Raw genomic sequence first — 5,741 nt, 5'->3', positions numbered from 1 at the left:
AGGTATTTTATAATGTATTTATGGAATATATATATGTGTGTATATATATATATATGTATATATGTATGTATATATTTCAGGGTTGTGCTTTTGATGCATGCTGCATGTGTGATTCAACCCTGGTTTGTAAAGGTCAATTCAGATTAACAGGCTGACTTGAAGTGTGTGCCTGGCTGTAGTTCCTGAGTGAATGGATTAATGCTTTTCTTTCTGTCTGATAGGTTTGGTATGGCCAGAATAGTTCAAGTACAGTTTAAAATTGTTCTGTAGTGTTCTGTTATGCAGTTGGTTCTAAGACTTATTTGATTACAATGTTAAAACTTGGTTTTGGGAAAGTGTAAACACAGTGCTACATACCATGGGAGGCACCAACACCACCAGTGACACCTGATGGCTATGTTTTAAATTGCTGGCCACAGTCTGTAACAATATGTGGCTAGCTGCCATGTTGGTTCATGGATAAAGAGGGTGGAATGGTTTTGCTGCTGTCTTTGTTGAGGGCTGCCAGCCTTGCTCAGTTCTCTGTTTAGTGCTAAGTGCAACTTTTGTCATTTAAGCTTTTTGCTGTTCAATTTTAATGGAATGTGGTAAGATCAGCAAGATTTGCTAGCCCCTCTATGAACTGTATCTGATTGAAAGTTTTGCTTTGATTTTAGCTAGGAAAGATATTTAAAGTGATGCTAATGACTGCAGTTGGTTTCAGAATTGAGCTTTACCTAGTATTTTGTTTATGTTTTTCAGCCTAGGATGGGTAACTATGAAGTTTGCCTATGAAGATCTACTTAAAATAGATATTGTCCTAAAACACTCATCTAAGGAATATTCCAGAATTAGAGATTATAGCATTCTATTTTACAGGATGCAGTTTAGAGCAGATGACTAAAGATAGACAAAGGGTAACTCAGATATTCTGGCCCTCAAGCTTGTCAGAGATCTGTGGAATATGGCATTTTAACATGTGTAAGCTTATTATGGCAGAGAGTCCCAAAATCCTAGCAGTAGCTCCCCAAGGTCTCTGAGATTCCGGCACAAAGACAGATGACTTTGACTCTGGATTGTGGTATGCTAACCACTTGGCAAGACTGCCCCAACTGACTTGCTGCTAGGGCCCAGCCTGAACTGTGGACAAAGCTGTGACACTTGGATGGTCACTGTTTCATGTTGCTGAAGGTGAGGTGAATCCATTTTCTCATGTTCTTTTTCTACAGAAACAGTCTCTCATCTCCTGTGCCTGATGGCCAGACTGCCTCTGCTCATGATGCCATGAAACCACAGGAGCCAGGGACAACTGTCTAGGTGGTGGACTGACTAGTCATCTCTGTCATTTTGATTGGTACATAGATTGGTACATTTATTTGGCTTATAGTTTATCCTTCTCAGGTCTCTGATCACATTGATTGACTAAGCTAATCTAATGGTAGCTTTGCAGTTAAAGAGCAGACACTTAGATTCACTGTTAGTTCATTGGTAAATTTATTAGCTATTTAAAATTACTAGATACTAGATCTCTTATTAGAAAGACAAAGAGGTTTGCCTTGCTCACAGGCTTCATGTTAATTGCCTCTGTCTTATGGTGAATAACTGAGTAGAAAGATGTAAAGTTCATGTAAGGTCAGAGGATATGAAAGTTTAAGTTAAGGGTCTAGGAAAATGTTTCAAAGTTGATAAATGCAAGAAATATTGGGGAGTATAAGTAGGTATTTTAAGGTACGTGAATGTAAATTTTAATAAGAAAGTAATTTAAGGCATATTGAAAATGGGAGATATTTCAGATTCCCCTAAGCTATTGTTGTCCTTATGTTGTTATAAGATTTCAGAAGTTCAGCGTTAGAGCATTGATCAATAGAGTTCTGATAAGCTGATGGAGCACTGACTGCTTATTATCCAGCCAAAAGCTCAAGATTTTAATTTCCTTTTGCTTGTCTTCTGGAGATAGATTTAAAGGTGCTTCTTATCATGATAAAAACCATCTGTCTAATGTGTATATCTCAGACACAAAAGCCATAGTTTTTACTAGGTCTTAATGGCACAAGTCTACTCCTGTTTTCTTATACACACTTGTTAAATGCTTTTTCTAAAGTAGAGATCTCTGTACAATGGTTTTACTAATATACTTCCTTTTGTGAACTAAAATTCATACAAATTTCAGAAAGTAAAAAAGTTATAAGACCTGGATCTTGCATAGCTCAAACGGACCCCAGATGAGTTTTTTCTTTGGTCTTGGGAATCCTTACTTTTCTTATTTACTAAACAAATTTGAACTTCTGTCTCTAGTCTCAACTTGTCTCAGCAGATTTTCACGGGGCTGATAGAATCTATTTGGGATCAGCTATGGACTGCAAGCCAAAATCTAGACTTGTTGGAAGATGACATGATGGCTCCATGTCTCTTCAACTGGATCACTAATTAGATAGTGCCCTGTTGCCAAGATTTTGACTAGCCTATCAGTTTTCCTGAGGCTCCAATATCTCTGCCCCATTGTCACAGTGAAGAAATTTCAGAAGAAGAGACCTTTGTCCATAATCCCACCTAATGGGCTGAAATGCTAAGTCAAAAGGGGATCCCTGACATTAGTTATTATCTTGGGGACCTGCTTACCTAGAGCAGCAACTGGACAAAAAGCCTGGAGAGACGCTAGAAAGAGAGGATTCCAGAGGATGGTTTCAATTCTGGTATAATAAGTTCTCCTTGGCTTACTACTATATTCACCCTGATGAGACCCCTACTCATTTTGATTTTTACCTTTGGGCCATATATTTTAAATCTCTTGATGGCTTTCATGAAGGAATGCTTAGAAGGGATACAGTTAATGGTACTCAGATCTCGTTGTGGAAAGGTAAATCTGGAGGACACCAGGAGTCATATCTGGAAGACCCAAGTTTGGGTCTTCAAATGATCATGGAAAGGGGTAATGAGAGACCAAATAATTAAAAATTAGTTTTTTGAGGTATTGGTTTAAAGTTTAAAGTACAAACCTGAACGAAGGCCAGACAGGAGGAGGCATGTCCAGCAGTCTGCAGAGAGGAACCAACCTTACTGCATTATTTTCCTGCCCACTAAAGATACAGTTGCCAGGAAACCAGCCCATATCCCTCCCTCCCCTAGGACAGCCAAACCATGGAAACCAGGCTGTTAATGGTTTGGGGGCCTTTCTATAGCCAATCAATTCAAAATGCAACATCCCCTTTTGTGTGTCAACCAATAGATGTTTGCCAGGCGGGAATTCCCCTACTTTGGGCATATTGATAGGGACCAGAATCTTTAAATCAACCACCTAACCTGAGCACAGTGCTTTTTTGCCCTCAACTGCTGTGGCAGTGAAGGTATGATCCCTAGCTAGCTTATAATAAAAAGATCCTCATGTGTTTTGCAATGGACTCTACTCCTGGTGGTCTTTTGGGATCTCTCAAATCTGGCACAACATGGCATGGCTCAGAGATTAAGAGAACTGGCTCTTCTTCTAAAGGTCCTGAGTTCAATTCTTAGCAACCACATGGTAGCTTACAACCATCTATAGTGTTATCTGGTATACTTGGTGCCCTCTTCTGATGCACAGGCATACATGCAGACAGAACACTGTATACATAATAAATAATGAAATCGTTAAAAAATTAAATAAAATTTTTTAAAAAATTAAAATTTTTTTCATTGTTTTTTGAGACACATTTTTTCTCTGTGTAGCTCTGGCTGTTCTAGAATTTACTTTGTAGACCAGGCTGGCTGTGAACTCAGGGATCTGCCTGCCTCTGCCTCCCAAATGTTCATATTAAAAGCATGTGCCAACATACCTTATACAGTCACACACTATTATTAAAGAGTTTTTCCTTTCAAAAATTAAAATGCCATTTAAAATTTGTAGAAGATTTTTTTTGTCTACACAATTTACCCAAACTCACACAAAGAGAAATACATAATCTGAATGAGCAAATATTTTATATATAAATTGGATCAATAATGAATGAACTCTCCAAATAAAAACATCAGGCCCATATTCTGCCAGTGGTAAATTTACCAAACAATTTAAGAAAATATATACATGAATAATAAGCAATGGAAATATGCTTAATCTCATTAGTTTTCGGGAAGTACAATTGAAATCATCACAACATACTACAATACACTCATCAAAATAGATAAACTAAAAAAATAATTATACTACTAAATACTAAAGAGTATAAAAAAACAGGATCTTTTTTATCTTGCTGGTAGGAATGTAAAAATAGTATATCTACCTTAGAATAATAGTTTGATTCTCTTTTGTAAAATTAAGCATACAATCATCACCTATAAAGTAATATCCCTCTTGGGTATTTTTCCCAGATAAGTTAAAATTTAGGTTCACATAAATATTCACAGCACCTTTCCAGGAATTCAAACCACTCAGTTTTCAATAGCAGTTTAATGACTGAAAAACTCTGGTACAACTGAGGGCCTCTGAAAGACTCTGTCTAGCAGTATATCAAAGCAGATGCTGAGACTCATAACCAATCTTTGGGCAGAGTGCAGAAAATCATATGAAAGAAGGGGGAGTTAGTAAGACCTGGAGAGTACAGGAGCTCCACAAAGAGAGCAAGAAAACCAAAATATCTGGGCTCAGGGGTGTTTTCTGAGACTGATACTCCAACCAAGGAACACTCATCGATATAACCTAGAACCCCTGCTCAGTATACAAGGGGGTTCCTTAGTAAGGGGAAGAGGGACTATCTCTGACATGAACTCAATGGCTGGCTCTTTGACCACCCCTCCTGAGGGAAGAGCAGCCTTGCCAGGATACAGAGGAGGACATTGCAGCCAGTACTGATGAGACCTGATAAGCTAGGGTTGGATGGAAGGGAAGGTGGACCTCCCCTATTGGTGGACTTAGAGAGAGGAATGGGAGGAAATGAGGGAAGGAGGGTGGAATTGGGAGAGAATGAAGGAGGGGGTTACAGCTGGGATGCAAAGTGAATAAAATGTAATTAATGTAAAAAAATAAAAATTTAATTAAAAAAAGAGAAAAACTCTGGCATATACATATACATGCCATAAACTGTTTCTTGGGAATAAGTGGGTAATAATATTAACATATATAACAACTCTTATGAATTTCAATGGAATTCTACTGAACGAATAAAGAAAATATGATTTCATTTCCATAATACTACTGAAAAGACATTAAAATAGAGGATTACCACATGATCATCTCCTTAGATGCCGAAAAAAGCATTTGACAAAGTCCAACACCCATTCATGTTTAAAGTCTTGGAGAGATCAGGGATACAAGGCACATAGCTAAAGATAGTAAAGGCAACATACAGCAAGCCTATAGCCAACATCAAACTCAATGGAGAGAAACTTAAATCAATCCCACTGAAATCAGGAACAAGACAAGGCTGCCCACTGTCTCCATATCTCTTCAACATAGTACTTGAAGTCCTAGCCAGAGCAATAAGACAACTAAAGGAGATCAAGTGGATACAAATCAAAAAGGAAGAGGTCAAAGTGTCACTATTTGCAGATGATATGATAGTATATATGAGCGACCCCAAAATATCAACCAGAGAACTCCTTCAGCTGATAAACACCTTCAGCAAAGTGGCAGGATACAAAATCAACTCAAAAAAAAATCAGAAGCCCTTCTGTATACCAAAGACAAAATGGCCGAGAAAGAAATTAGGGAAACAACACCCTTCACAATAGCCACTAATAACATAAAGTAACTTGGTGTGACTCTAACCAAGCAAGTGAAAAACCTGTTTGAG

Source organism: Psammomys obesus, unplaced genomic scaffold (genome assembly GCF_907164565.1).
Source record: "Psammomys obesus unplaced genomic scaffold, mPsaObe1.curated_primary_1811, whole genome shotgun sequence".
Lineage (NCBI taxonomy): Eukaryota > Metazoa > Chordata > Mammalia > Rodentia > Muridae > Psammomys > Psammomys obesus.
The sequence above is the reverse complement of the archived record's forward strand: the minus strand, read 5'-3'. Positions refer to the sequence as shown.